The sequence below is a fragment of the Anabrus simplex genome, chromosome 8 (genome assembly GCF_040414725.1).
Source record: "Anabrus simplex isolate iqAnaSimp1 chromosome 8, ASM4041472v1, whole genome shotgun sequence".
Taxonomy (NCBI): Eukaryota; Metazoa; Arthropoda; class Insecta; order Orthoptera; family Tettigoniidae; genus Anabrus; species Anabrus simplex.
This window is the reverse complement of record NC_090272.1, coordinates 35916846-35929213: the sequence shown is the minus strand read 5'-3', so window position 1 is coordinate 35929213 and position 12368 is coordinate 35916846. Positions and strand designations below refer to the sequence as shown.

The 12368-nt window shown below is 44.9% G+C and overlaps 27 non-coding genes across 27 annotated transcripts; 16 read left to right on the top strand and 11 right to left on the bottom strand.

Moving 5' to 3' along the window:
• Positions 1-97: 97 nt before the first annotated feature.
• TRNAY-GUA (transfer RNA tyrosine (anticodon GUA)) lies at positions 98-188 on the bottom strand. The gene is given in 2 exon segments: positions 98-133; positions 152-188. It is a non-coding gene; the product is annotated as a tRNA-Tyr (tRNA).
• Positions 189-318: 130 nt separating this feature from the next.
• On the top strand, positions 319-390 carry TRNAD-GUC (transfer RNA aspartic acid (anticodon GUC)). Its single transcript has one exon. It is a non-coding gene; the product is annotated as a tRNA-Asp (tRNA).
• A 107-nt stretch (positions 391-497) lies between these two features.
• Positions 498-569, top strand: TRNAD-GUC (transfer RNA aspartic acid (anticodon GUC)). The gene has a single exon. It is a non-coding gene; the product is annotated as a tRNA-Asp (tRNA).
• Positions 570-1234: 665 nt separating this feature from the next.
• Positions 1235-1306, bottom strand: TRNAE-CUC (transfer RNA glutamic acid (anticodon CUC)). Its single transcript has one exon. It is a non-coding gene; the product is annotated as a tRNA-Glu (tRNA).
• A 196-nt stretch (positions 1307-1502) lies between these two features.
• On the top strand, positions 1503-1574 carry TRNAE-UUC (transfer RNA glutamic acid (anticodon UUC)). Its single transcript has one exon. It is a non-coding gene; the product is annotated as a tRNA-Glu (tRNA).
• Positions 1575-2477: 903 nt separating this feature from the next.
• TRNAY-GUA (transfer RNA tyrosine (anticodon GUA)) lies at positions 2478-2568 on the bottom strand. Its single transcript is given in 2 exon segments — positions 2478-2513; positions 2532-2568. It is a non-coding gene; the product is annotated as a tRNA-Tyr (tRNA).
• A 130-nt stretch (positions 2569-2698) lies between these two features.
• On the top strand, positions 2699-2770 carry TRNAD-GUC (transfer RNA aspartic acid (anticodon GUC)). The gene has a single exon. It is a non-coding gene; the product is annotated as a tRNA-Asp (tRNA).
• A 107-nt stretch (positions 2771-2877) lies between these two features.
• On the top strand, positions 2878-2949 carry TRNAD-GUC (transfer RNA aspartic acid (anticodon GUC)). Its single transcript has one exon. It is a non-coding gene; the product is annotated as a tRNA-Asp (tRNA).
• Positions 2950-3614: 665 nt separating this feature from the next.
• TRNAE-CUC (transfer RNA glutamic acid (anticodon CUC)) lies at positions 3615-3686 on the bottom strand. The gene has a single exon. It is a non-coding gene; the product is annotated as a tRNA-Glu (tRNA).
• Positions 3687-3881: 195 nt separating this feature from the next.
• TRNAE-UUC (transfer RNA glutamic acid (anticodon UUC)) lies at positions 3882-3953 on the top strand. The gene has a single exon. It is a non-coding gene; the product is annotated as a tRNA-Glu (tRNA).
• Positions 3954-4857: 904 nt separating this feature from the next.
• TRNAY-GUA (transfer RNA tyrosine (anticodon GUA)) lies at positions 4858-4948 on the bottom strand. The gene is given in 2 exon segments: positions 4858-4893; positions 4912-4948. It is a non-coding gene; the product is annotated as a tRNA-Tyr (tRNA).
• A 130-nt stretch (positions 4949-5078) lies between these two features.
• TRNAD-GUC (transfer RNA aspartic acid (anticodon GUC)) lies at positions 5079-5150 on the top strand. Its single transcript has one exon. It is a non-coding gene; the product is annotated as a tRNA-Asp (tRNA).
• Positions 5151-5257: 107 nt separating this feature from the next.
• Positions 5258-5329, top strand: TRNAD-GUC (transfer RNA aspartic acid (anticodon GUC)). The gene has a single exon. It is a non-coding gene; the product is annotated as a tRNA-Asp (tRNA).
• Positions 5330-5994: 665 nt separating this feature from the next.
• On the bottom strand, positions 5995-6066 carry TRNAE-CUC (transfer RNA glutamic acid (anticodon CUC)). The gene has a single exon. It is a non-coding gene; the product is annotated as a tRNA-Glu (tRNA).
• Positions 6067-6261: 195 nt separating this feature from the next.
• Positions 6262-6333, top strand: TRNAE-UUC (transfer RNA glutamic acid (anticodon UUC)). The gene has a single exon. It is a non-coding gene; the product is annotated as a tRNA-Glu (tRNA).
• Positions 6334-7236: 903 nt separating this feature from the next.
• TRNAY-GUA (transfer RNA tyrosine (anticodon GUA)) lies at positions 7237-7327 on the bottom strand. Its single transcript is given in 2 exon segments — positions 7237-7272; positions 7291-7327. It is a non-coding gene; the product is annotated as a tRNA-Tyr (tRNA).
• Positions 7328-7457: 130 nt separating this feature from the next.
• On the top strand, positions 7458-7529 carry TRNAD-GUC (transfer RNA aspartic acid (anticodon GUC)). Its single transcript has one exon. It is a non-coding gene; the product is annotated as a tRNA-Asp (tRNA).
• Positions 7530-7636: 107 nt separating this feature from the next.
• TRNAD-GUC (transfer RNA aspartic acid (anticodon GUC)) lies at positions 7637-7708 on the top strand. The gene has a single exon. It is a non-coding gene; the product is annotated as a tRNA-Asp (tRNA).
• A 665-nt stretch (positions 7709-8373) lies between these two features.
• TRNAE-CUC (transfer RNA glutamic acid (anticodon CUC)) lies at positions 8374-8445 on the bottom strand. The gene has a single exon. It is a non-coding gene; the product is annotated as a tRNA-Glu (tRNA).
• Positions 8446-8640: 195 nt separating this feature from the next.
• Positions 8641-8712, top strand: TRNAE-UUC (transfer RNA glutamic acid (anticodon UUC)). Its single transcript has one exon. It is a non-coding gene; the product is annotated as a tRNA-Glu (tRNA).
• Positions 8713-9615: 903 nt separating this feature from the next.
• Positions 9616-9706, bottom strand: TRNAY-GUA (transfer RNA tyrosine (anticodon GUA)). The gene is given in 2 exon segments: positions 9616-9651; positions 9670-9706. It is a non-coding gene; the product is annotated as a tRNA-Tyr (tRNA).
• Positions 9707-9836: 130 nt separating this feature from the next.
• Positions 9837-9908, top strand: TRNAD-GUC (transfer RNA aspartic acid (anticodon GUC)). The gene has a single exon. It is a non-coding gene; the product is annotated as a tRNA-Asp (tRNA).
• Positions 9909-10015: 107 nt separating this feature from the next.
• On the top strand, positions 10016-10087 carry TRNAD-GUC (transfer RNA aspartic acid (anticodon GUC)). The gene has a single exon. It is a non-coding gene; the product is annotated as a tRNA-Asp (tRNA).
• Positions 10088-10752: 665 nt separating this feature from the next.
• TRNAE-CUC (transfer RNA glutamic acid (anticodon CUC)) lies at positions 10753-10824 on the bottom strand. Its single transcript has one exon. It is a non-coding gene; the product is annotated as a tRNA-Glu (tRNA).
• Positions 10825-11020: 196 nt separating this feature from the next.
• On the top strand, positions 11021-11092 carry TRNAE-UUC (transfer RNA glutamic acid (anticodon UUC)). The gene has a single exon. It is a non-coding gene; the product is annotated as a tRNA-Glu (tRNA).
• A 903-nt stretch (positions 11093-11995) lies between these two features.
• Positions 11996-12086, bottom strand: TRNAY-GUA (transfer RNA tyrosine (anticodon GUA)). Its single transcript is given in 2 exon segments — positions 11996-12031; positions 12050-12086. It is a non-coding gene; the product is annotated as a tRNA-Tyr (tRNA).
• A 130-nt stretch (positions 12087-12216) lies between these two features.
• On the top strand, positions 12217-12288 carry TRNAD-GUC (transfer RNA aspartic acid (anticodon GUC)). Its single transcript has one exon. It is a non-coding gene; the product is annotated as a tRNA-Asp (tRNA).
• Positions 12289-12368: the final 80 nt, after the last annotated feature.

Sequence of the window (12368 nt, the reverse complement as noted above, 5' to 3'; positions counted from 1 at the left end):
AACTTAGCGGAAATAACGTTACCGGTGTGTTATTAATGATATGTGAACGACACTGTAAAGTAATGTTCCCGAAAGAGGTAATTGATTGTAAAATATCTCCTCCGGGCCGGATTTGAACCAGCGACCTATGGATGTCTGATGACTTTCTCCTCTACAGTCCACCGCTCTACCAACTGAGCTACCAGAGGCGATGTAGGTGAGTACTGAACTGTCATGTGTTGCAGAAAACACAAGTAGTTGTTCACGGCTCATGTTTTGAACGGTGTTGAATTATGTGCAGTGCTAAAGAAAACAATTCAGATTTACGACGATCAGATGTCCTCGGTAGTATAGTGGTCAGTATCCCCGCCTGTCACGCGGGAGACCGGGGTTCGATTCCCCGCCGGGGAGGAATTTTTAACATATTGAGATAAAGGAATTGTGGTTGTTGGTGCACTAATACGCATCTCTTGTAACTGAATAAAGGAAAGAAATGAGACGAGATGAAGAATTTTGTATCCTCGGTAGTATAGTGGTCAGTATCCCCGCCTGTCACGCGGGAGACCGGGGTTCGATTCCCCGCCGGGGAGGTATTTTTGAAATCCTCAGGGAATTGGAGAATCAAATAAAGAAGACTTCAAATGTGAGAAAAATGACAGTTGAGCTCTTTTCAGATTGTTAGCCGATACTCAGAGAAATGCGGTAGCAATCATCATAATCATAACTGTGACCGCATTCAGGTATTTTCGTCTGCTGTCATGTCAGTTTCGACGTTCCGTTGTGCAATAACAGATGGCAGAGGAACGCGATGTGTGGCTGGGGGATCTTTCGTACGACATATAGTGCCGAATGGAAACCTATCTAACAAACACAGGAATACCGTTGCTGGGGTTGAAGCCACGATCATGGGATCTCTTCCACTGATCCACTGAGTTGTTGAAATTAGGTTCATTGTGTACTTACTCGTTTCTCAAGGAGCAAAACCCCTTAGAAACACTGATCATAAGAGAACAAGGACACATTGCGGCTCTTCCATGAATGAAGCTACCGTACTGGAAAAAGAAAGAGAACCTAATCGAAGGAGATCCAAGTCTAGTTTCCCCTTTCACCACGTGACTGTTCCATGTAATCACTACATTTGACATTACATATTCAGAGTTCACTTTCAGTACGGTCTCATCGTGAGTTCTAAGTTACAGTAATTGTTCTGCTCCGAAAAAGTGTTAAAATAAACAAAGAATGGATAAAATAAAATTTCCGGTACCGGGAATCGAACCCGAGCCTCCTGGGTGAGAGCCAGGTATCCTAGCCACTAGACCATACCGGACACAGCGCAAATTTAGAAACAAGTCAAACGCTGAGTGGCGGGAGTTAAGGGCTAAAGTTATTTTTTTCTGTTCTCAAACGTGCGAATGACCACAAGAGATCTGTTTTGCTTGCTTCTAATAGGCGACCATTTAAAACTGCAGACCAGTTGGTGTATTGAACAAGTCTCGTGACTGTCTCAAAACATAGCCGTCGTCTCCGGTATGGTCTAGTGGCTAGGATACCTGGCTTTCACCCAGGAGGCTCGGGTTCGATTCCCGGTACCGGAATAGATTTTTGAAGCAAGATTAGGCTGCGCGTAGAAAATCTATTCGACATGGACATGGACAGCAGCTATCAACTCAACACAGCTACAGGCCTGTACTGTACAGCAAACCGCGCGTGCGCAACCGGCCGATTACTACTGCTCCGAATGTGATTTCACGTTTTCACCCTCCTAGGGGGCAACGACCTGTCTACGTCCGTCAGGCGACGAGATGTGGCGCGGTGAATGTGAGAAGGGTGCGTGCGGTCTTGGACAATATAAGACACTGTACCGGCATTCGCCATACTGAGGAGTCATTAGGCCACATTTTATTTCTTTTAACTGCTATCATTTTGTTTGAAACCAAATGGATCATTGATCCTGACTAGCTCGGGGAAAGTTCGCATGGCCTTGAATTGCATGAAATGGCGAGCGGAAGAAAGGTCGTATTGTGCCGAGAAGACAAGAATAGCTAATAGCGTAGGGAAAATAGTTCCAGTTTAGAAGCATGCATCCACTGTGCAACCTTATTACTAAACAACATCGCGGGACGTGGGCAATTGGCAAGTCTCTCGACAGTTCTCGACCACTTGCGATGCGGTTCCTTTGCCTGCCGTATTTAGAGTTCGTACTGAGTAGTTCTTGATTAGAAGGTTAATCAGATCCTCATACTGTGGTAATTTGTTATATGGCAAGTACTCAACCTGAAGATGAACTGGATTCTCAAGACCTAGTCAGTACCCGTACATAAGTTTTCTAGTTCACAATCTCAAAGTCGTTTGATCCTCAAGCGTAGTAATCTAACTACCAGTAACACATTTCACGTAATGTAACTTAGCGGAAATAACGTTACCGGTGTGTTATTAATGATATGTGAACGACACTGTAAAGTAATGTTCCCGAAAGAGGTAATTGATTGTAAAATATCTCCTCCGGGCCGGATTTGAACCAGCGACCTATGGATGTCTGATGACTTTCTCCTCTACAGTCCACCGCTCTACCAACTGAGCTACCAGAGGCGATGTAGGTGAGTACTGAACTGTCATGTGTTGCAGAAAACACAAGTAGTTGTTCACGGCTCATGTTTTGAACGGTGTTGAATTATGTGCAGTGCTAAAGAAAACAATTCAGATTTACGACGATCAGATGTCCTCGGTAGTATAGTGGTCAGTATCCCCGCCTGTCACGCGGGAGACCGGGGTTCGATTCCCCGCCGGGGAGGAATTTTTAACATATTGAGATAAAGGAATTGTGGTTGTTGGTGCACTAATACGCATCTCTTGTAACTGAATAAAGGAAAGAAATGAGACGAGATGAAGAATTTTGTATCCTCGGTAGTATAGTGGTCAGTATCCCCGCCTGTCACGCGGGAGACCGGGGTTCGATTCCCCGCCGGGGAGGTATTTTTGAAATCCTCAGGGAATTGGAGAATCAAATAAAGAAGACTTCAAATGTGAGAAAAATGACAGTTGAGCTCTTTTCAGATTGTTAGCCGATACTCAGAGAAATGCGGTAGCAATCATCATAATCATAACTGTGACCGCATTCAGGTATTTTCGTCTGCTGTCATGTCAGTTTCGACGTTCCGTTGTGCAATAACAGATGGCAGAGGAACGCGATGTGTGGCTGGGGGATCTTTCGTACGACATATAGTGCCGAATGGAAACCTATCTAACAAACACAGGAATACCGTTGCTGGGGTTGAAGCCACGATCATGGGATCTCTTCCACTGATCCACTGAGTTGTTGAAATTAGGTTCATTGTGTACTTACTCGTTTCTCAAGGAGCAAAACCCCTTAGAAACACTGATCATAAGAGAACAAGGACACATTGCGGCTCTTCCATGAATGAAGCTACCGTACTGGAAAAAGAAAGAGAACCTAATCGAAGGAGATCCAAGTCTAGTTTCCCCTTTCACCACGTGACTGTTCCATGTAATCACTACATTTGACATTACATATTCAGAGTTCACTTTCAGTACGGTCTCATCGTGAGTTCTAAGTTACAGTAATTGTTCTGCTCCGAAAAAGTGTTAAAATAAACAAAGAATGGATAAAATAAAATTTCCGGTACCGGGAATCGAACCCGAGCCTCCTGGGTGAGAGCCAGGTATCCTAGCCACTAGACCATACCGGACACAGCGCAAATTTAGAAACAAGTCAAACGCTGAGTGGCGGGAGTTAAGGGCTAAAGTTATTTTTTCTCTTCTCAAACGTGCGAATGACCACAAGAGATCTGTTTTGCTTGCTTCTAATAGGCGACCATTTAAAACTGCAGACCAGTTGGTGTATTGAACAAGTCTCGTGACTGTCTCAAAACATAGCCGTCGTCTCCGGTATGGTCTAGTGGCTAGGATACCTGGCTTTCACCCAGGAGGCTCGGGTTCGATTCCCGGTACCGGAATAGATTTTTGAAGCAAGATTAGGCTGCGCATAGAAAATCTATTCGACATGGACATGGACAGCAGCTATCAACTCAACACAGCTACAGGCCTGTACTGTACAGCAAACCGCGCGTGCGCAACCGGCCGATTACTACTGCTCCGAATGTGATTTCACGTTTTCACCCTCCTAGGGGGCAACGACCTGTCTACGTCCGTCAGGCGACGAGATGTGGCGCGGTGAATGTGAGAAGGGTGCGTGCGGTCTTGGACAATATAAGACACTGTACCGGCATTCGCCATACTGAGGAGTCATTAGGCCACATTTTATTTCTTTTAACTGCTATCATTTTGTTTGAAACCAAATGGATCATTGATCCTGACTAGCTCGGGGAAAGTTCGCATGGCCTTGAATTGCATGAAATGGCGAGCGGAAGAAAGGTCGTATTGTGCCGAGAAGACAAGAATAGCTAATAGCGTAGGGAAAATAGTTCCAGTTTAGAAGCATGCATCCACTGTGCAACCTTATTACTAAACAACATCGCGGGACGTGGGCAATTGGCAAGTCTCTCGACAGTTCTCGACCACTTGCGATGCGGTTCCTTTGCCTGCCGTATTTAGAGTTCGTACTGAGTAGTTCTTGATTAGAAGGGTTAATCAGATCCTCATACTGTGGTAATTTGTTATATGGCAAGTACTCAACCTGAAGATGAACTGGATTCTCAAGACCTAGTCAGTACCCGTACATAAGTTTTCTAGTTCACAATCTCAAAGTCGTTTGATCCTCAAGCGTAGTAATCTAACTACCAGTAACACATTTCACGTAATGTAACTTAGCGGAAATAACGTTACCGGTGTGTTATTAATGATATGTGAACGACACTGTAAAGTAATGTTCCCGAAAGAGGTAATTGATTGTAAAATATCTCCTCCGGGCCGGATTTGAACCAGCGACCTATGGATGTCTGATGACTTTCTCCTCTACAGTCCACCGCTCTACCAACTGAGCTACCAGAGGCGATGTAGGTGAGTACTGAACTGTCATGTGTTGCAGAAAACACAAGTAGTTGTTCACGGCTCATGTTTTGAACGGTGTTGAATCATGTGCAGTGCTAAAGAAAACAATTCAGATTTACGACGATCAGATGTCCTCGGTAGTATAGTGGTCAGTATCCCCGCCTGTCACGCGGGAGACCGGGGTTCGATTCCCCGCCGGGGAGGAATTTTTAACATATTGAGATAAAGGAATTGTGGTTGTTGGTGCACTAATACGCATCTCTTGTAACTGAATAAAGGAAAGAAATGAGACGAGATGAAGAATTTTGTATCCTCGGTAGTATAGTGGTCAGTATCCCCGCCTGTCACGCGGGAGACCGGGGTTCGATTCCCCGCCGGGGAGGTATTTTTGAAATCCTCAGGGAATTGGAGAATCAAATAAAGAAGACTTCAAATGTGAGAAAAATGACAGTTGAGCTCTTTTCAGATTGTTAGCCGATACTCAGAGAAATGCGGTAGCAATCATCATAATCATAACTGTGACCGCATTCAGGTATTTTCGTCTGCTGTCATGTCAGTTTCGACGTTCCGTTGTGCAATAACAGATGGCAGAGGAACGCGATGTGTGGCTGGGGGATCTTTCGTACGACATATAGTGCCGAATGGAAACCTATCTAACAAACACAGGAATACCGTTGCTGGGGTTGAAGCCACGATCATGGGATCTCTTCCACTGATCCACTGAGTTGTTGAAATTAGGTTCATTGTGTACTTACTCGTTTCTCAAGGAGCAAAACCCCTTAGAAACACTGATCATAAGAGAACAAGGACACATTGCGGCTCTTCCATGAATGAAGCTACCGTACTGGAAAAAGAAAGAGAACCTAATCGAAGGAGATCCAAGTCTAGTTTCCCCTTTCACCACGTGACTGTTCCATGTAATCACTACATTTGACATTACATATTCAGAGTTCACTTTCAGTACGGTCTCATCGTGAGTTCTAAGTTACAGTCATTGTTCTGCTCCGAAAAAGTGTTAAAATAAACAAAGAATGGATAAAATAAAATTTCCGGTACCGGGAATCGAACCCGAGCCTCCTGGGTGAGAGCCAGGTATCCTAGCCACTAGACCATACCGGACACAGCGCAAATTTAGAAACAAGTCAAACGCTGAGTGGCGGGAGTTAAGGGCTAAAGTTATTTTTTCTCTTCTCAAACGTGCGAATGACCACAAGAGATCTGTTTTGCTTGCTTCTAATAGGCGACCATTTAAAACTGCAGACCAGTTGGTGTATTGAACAAGTCTCGTGACTGTCTCAAAACATAGCCGTCGTCTCCGGTATGGTCTAGTGGCTAGGATACCTGGCTTTCACCCAGGAGGCTCGGGTTCGATTCCCGGTACCGGAATAGATTTTTGAAGCAAGATTAGGCTGCGCGTAGAAAATCTATTCGACGTGGACATGGACAGCAGCTATCAACTCAACACAGCTACAGGCCTGTACTGTACAGCAAACCGCGCGTGCGCAACCGGCCGATTACTACTGCTCCGAATGTGATTTCACGTTTTCACCCTCCTAGGGGGCAACGACCTGTCTACGTCCGTCAGGCGACGAGATGTGGCGCGGTGAATGTGAGAAGGGTGCGTGCGGTCTTGGACAATATAAGACACTGTACCGGCATTCGCCATACTGAGGAGTCATTAGGCCACATTTTATTTCTTTTAACTGCTATCATTTTGTTTGAAACCAAATGGATCATTGATCCTGACTAGCTCGGGGAAAGTTCGCATGGCCTTGAATTGCATGAAATGGCGAGCGGAAGAAAGGTCGTATTGTGCCGAGAAGACAAGAATAGCTAATAGCGTAGGGAAAATAGTTCCAGTTTAGAAGCATGCATCCACTGTGCAACCTTATTACTAAACAACATCGCGGGACGTGGGCAATTGGCAAGTCTCTCGACAGTTCTCGACCACTTGCGATGCGGTTCCTTTGCCTGCCGTATTTAGAGTTCGTACTGAGTAGTTCTTGATTAGAAGGTTAATCAGATCCTCGTACTGTGGTAATTTGTTATATGGCAAGTACTCAACCTGAAGATGAACTGGATTCTCAAGACCTAGTCAGTACCCGTACATAAGTTTTCTAGTTCACAATCTCAAAGTCGTTTGATCCTCAAGCGTAGTAATCTAACTACCAGTAACACATTTCACGTAATGTAACTTAGCGGAAATAACGTTACCGGTGTGTTATTAATGATATGTGAACGACACTGTAAAGTAATGTTCCCGAAAGAGGTAATTGATTGTAAAATATCTCCTCCGGGCCGGATTTGAACCAGCGACCTATGGATGTCTGATGACTTTCTCCTCTACAGTCCACCGCTCTACCAACTGAGCTACCAGAGGCGATGTAGGTGAGTACTGAACTGTCATGTGTTGCAGAAAACACAAGTAGTTGTTCACGGCTCATGTTTTGAACGGTGTTGAATTATGTGCAGTGCTAAAGAAAACAATTCAGATTTACGACGATCAGATGTCCTCGGTAGTATAGTGGTCAGTATCCCCGCCTGTCACGCGGGAGACCGGGGTTCGATTCCCCGCCGGGGAGGAATTTTTAACATATTGAGATAAAGGAATTGTGGTTGTTGGTGCACTAATACGCATCTCTTGTAACTGAATAAAGGAAAGAAATGAGACGAGATGAAGAATTTTGTATCCTCGGTAGTATGGTGGTCAGTATCCCCGCCTGTCACGCGGGAGACCGGGGTTCGATTCCCCGCCGGGGAGGTATTTTTGAAATCCTCAGGGAATTGGAGAATCAAATAAAGAAGACTTCAAATGTGAGAAAAATGACAGTTGAGCTCTTTTCAGATTGTTAGCCGATACTCAGAGAAATGCGGTAGCAATCATCATAATCATAACTGTGACCGCATTCAGGTATTTTCGTCTGCTGTCATGTCAGTTTCGACGTTCCGTTGTGCAATAACAGATGGCAGAGGAACGCGATGTGTGGCTGGGGGATCTTTCGTACGACATATAGTGCCGAATGGAAACCTATCTAACAAACACAGGAATACCGTTGCTGGGGTTGAAGCCACGATCATGGGATCTCTTCCACTGATCCACTGAGTTGTTGAAATTAGGTTCATTGTGTACTTACTCGTTTCTCAAGGAGCAAAACCCCTTAGAAACACTGATCATAAGAGAACAAGGACACATTGCGGCTCTTCCATGAATGAAGCTACCGTACTGGAAAAAGAAAGAGAACCTAATCGAAGGAGATCCAAGTCTAGTTTCCCCTTTCACCACGTGACTGTTCCATGTAATCACTACATTTGACATTACATATTCAGAGTTCACTTTCAGTACGGTCTCATCGTGAGTTCTAAGTTACAGTAATTGTTCTGCTCCGAAAAAGTGTTAAAATAAACAAAGAATGGATAAAATAAAATTTCCGGTACCGGGAAACGAACCCGAGCCTCCTGGGTGAGAGCCAGGTATCCTAGCCACTAGACCATACCGGACACAGCGCAAATTTAGAAACAAGTCAAACGCTGAGTGGCGGGAGTTAAGGGCTAAAGTTATTTTTTCTCTTCTCAAACGTGCGAATGACCACAAGAGATCTGTTTTGCTTGCTTCTAATAGGCGACCATTTAAAACTGCAGACCAGTTGGTGTATTGAACAAGTCTCGTGACTGTCTCAAAACATAGCCGTCGTCTCCGGTATGGTCTAGTGGCTAGGATACCTGGCTTTCACCCAGGAGGCTCGGGTTCGATTCCCGGTACCGGAATAGATTTCTGAAGCAAGATTAGGCTGCGCGTAGAAAATCTATTCGACATGGACATGGACAGCAGCTATCAACTCAACACAGCTACAGGCCTGTACTGTACAGCAAACCGCGCGTGCGCAACCGGCCGATTACTACTGCTCCGAATGTGATTTCACGTTTTCACCCTCCTAGGGGGCAACGACCTGTCTACGTCCGTCAGGCGACGAGATGTGGCGCGGTGAATGTGAGAAGGGTGCGTGCGGTCTTGGACAATATAAGACACTGTACCGGCATTCGCCATACTGAGGAGTCATTAGGCCACATTTTATTTCTTTTAACTGCTATCATTTTGTTTGAAACCAAATGGATCATTGATCCTGACTAGCTCGGGGAAAGTTCGCATGGCCTTGAATTGCATGAAATGGCGAGCGGAAGAAAGGTCGTATTGTGCCGAGAAGACAAGAATAGCTAATAGCGTAGGGAAAATAGTTCCAGTTTAGAAGCATGCATCCACTGTGCAACCTTATTACTAAACAACATCGCGGGACGTGGGCAATTGGCAAGTCTCTCGACAGTTCTCGACCACTTGCGATGCGGTTCCTTTGCCTGCCGTATTTAGAGTTCGTACTGAGTAGTTCTTGATTAGAAGGTTAATCAGATCCTCGTACTGTGGTAATTTGTTATATGGCAAGTACTCAACCTGAAGATGAACTGGATTCTCAAGACCTAGTCAGTACCCGTACATAAGTTTTCTAGTTCACAATCTCAAAGTCGTTTGATCCTCAAGCGTAGTAATCTAACTACCAGTAACACATTTCACGTAATGTAACTTAGCGGAAATAACGTTACCGGTGTGTTATTAATGATATGTGAACGACACTGTAAAGTAATGTTCCCGAAAGAGGTAATTGATTGTAAAATATCTCCTCCGGGCCGGATTTGAACCAGCGACCTATGGATGTCTGATGACTTTCTCCTCTACAGTCCACCGCTCTACCAACTGAGCTACCAGAGGCGATGTAGGTGAGTACTGAACTGTCATGTGTTGCAGAAAACACAAGTAGTTGTTCACGGCTCATGTTTTGAACGGTGTTGAATTATGTGCAGTGCTAAAGAAAACAATTCAGATTTACGACGATCAGATGTCCTCGGTAGTATAGTGGTCAGTATCCCCGCCTGTCACGCGGGAGACCGGGGTTCGATTCCCCGCCGGGGAGGAATTTTTAACATATTGAGATAAAGGTATTGTGGTTGTTGGTGCACTAATACGCATCTCTTGTAACTGAATAAAGGAAAGAAATGAGACGAGATGAAGAATTTTGTATCCTCGGTAGTATAGTGGTCAGTATCCCCGCCTGTCACGCGGGAGACCGGGGTTCGATTCCCCGCCGGGGAGGTATTTTTGAAATCCTCAGGGAATTGGAGAATCAAATAAAGAAGACTTCAAATGTGAGAAAAATGACAGTTGAGCTCTTTTCAGATTGTTAGCCGATACTCAGAGAAATGCGGTAGCAATCATCATAATCATAACTGTGACCGCATTCAGGTATTTTCGTCTGCTGTCATGTCAGTTTCGACGTTCCGTTGTGCAATAACAGATGGCAGAGGAACGCGATGTGTGGCTGGGGGATCTTTCGTACGACATATAGTGCCGAATGGAAACCTATCTAACAAACACAGGAATACCGTTGCTGGGGTTGAAGCCACGATCATGGGATCTCTTCCACTGATCCACTGAGTTGTTGAAATTAGGTTCATTGTGTACTTACTCGTTTCTCAAGGAGCAAAACCCCTTAGAAACACTGATCATAAGAGAACAAGGACACATTGCGGCTCTTCCATGAATGAAGCTACCGTACTGGAAAAAGAAAGAGAACCTAATCGAAGGAGATCCAAGTCTAGTTTCCCCTTTCACCACGTGACTGTTCCATGTAATCACTACATTTGACATTACATATTCAGAGTTCACTTTCAGTACGGTCTCATCGTGAGTTCTAAGTTACAGTAATTGTTCTGCTCCGAAAAAGTGTTAAAATAAACAAAGAATGGATAAAATAAAATTTCCGGTACCGGGAATCGAACCCGAGCCTCCTGGGTGAGAGCCAGGTATCCTAGCCACTAGACCATACCGGACACAGCGCAAATTTAGAAACAAGTCAAACGCTGAGTGGCGGGAGTTAAGGGCTAAAGTTATTTTTTTCTGTTCTCAAACGTGCGAATGACCACAAGAGATCTGTTTTGCTTGCTTCTAATAGGCGACCATTTAAAACTGCAGACCAGTTGGTGTATTGAACAAGTCTCGTGACTGTCTCAAAACATAGCCGTCGTCTCCGGTATGGTCTAGTGGCTAGGATACCTGGCTTTCACCCAGGAGGCTCGGGTTCGATTCCCGGTACCGGAATAGATTTTTGAAGCAAGATTAGGCTGCGCGTAGAAAATCTATTCGACATGGACATGGACAGCAGCTATCAACTCAACACAGCTACAGGCCTGTACTGTACAGCAAACCGCGCGTGCGCAACCGGCCGATTACTACTGCTCCGAATGTGATTTCACGTTTTCACCCTCCTAGGGGGCAACGACCTGTCTACGTCCGTCAGGCGACGAGATGTGGCGCGGTGAATGTGAGAAGGGTGCGTGCGGTCTTGGACAATATAAGACACTGTACCGGCATTCGCCATACTGAGGAGTCATTAGGCCACATTTTATTTCTTTTAACTGCTATCATTTTGTTTGAAACCAAATGGATCATTGATCCTGACTAGCTCGGGGAAAGTTCGCATGGCCTTGAATTGCATGAAATGGCGAGCGGAAGAAAGGTCGTATTGTGCCGAGAAGACAAGAATAGCTAATAGCGTAGGGAAAATAGTTCCAGTTTAGAAGCATGCATCCACTGTGCAACCTTATTACTAAACAACATCGCGGGACGTGGGCAATTGGCAAGTCTCTCGACAGTTCTCGACCACTTGCGATGCGGTTCCTTTGCCTGCCGTATTTAGAGTTCGTACTGAGTAGTTCTTGATTAGAAGGTTAATCAGATCCTCATACTGTGGTAATTTGTTATATGGCAAGTACTCAACCTGAAGATGAACTGGATTCTCAAGACCTAGTCAGTACCCGTACATAAGTTTTCTAGTTCACAATCTCAAAGTCGTTTGATCCTCAAGCGTAGTAATCTAACTACCAGTAACACATTTCACGTAATGTAACTTAGCGGAAATAACGTTACCGGTGTGTTATTAATGATATGTGAACGACACTGTAAAGTAATGTTCCCGAAAGAGGTAATTGATTGTAAAATATCTCCTCCGGGCCGGATTTGAACCAGCGACCTATGGATGTCTGATGACTTTCTCCTCTACAGTCCACCGCTCTACCAACTGAGCTACCAGAGGCGATGTAGGTGAGTACTGAACTGTCATGTGTTGCAGAAAACACAAGTAGTTGTTCACGGCTCATGTTTTGAACGGTGTTGAATTATGTGCAGTGCTAAAGAAAACAATTCAGATTTACGACGATCAGATGTCCTCGGTAGTATAGTGGTCAGTATCCCCGCCTGTCACGCGGGAGACCGGGGTTCGATTCCCCGCCGGGGAGGAATTTTTAACATATTGAGATAAAGGAATTGTGGTTGTTGGTGCACTAATACGCATCTCTTGTAACTGAATAAAGGAAAG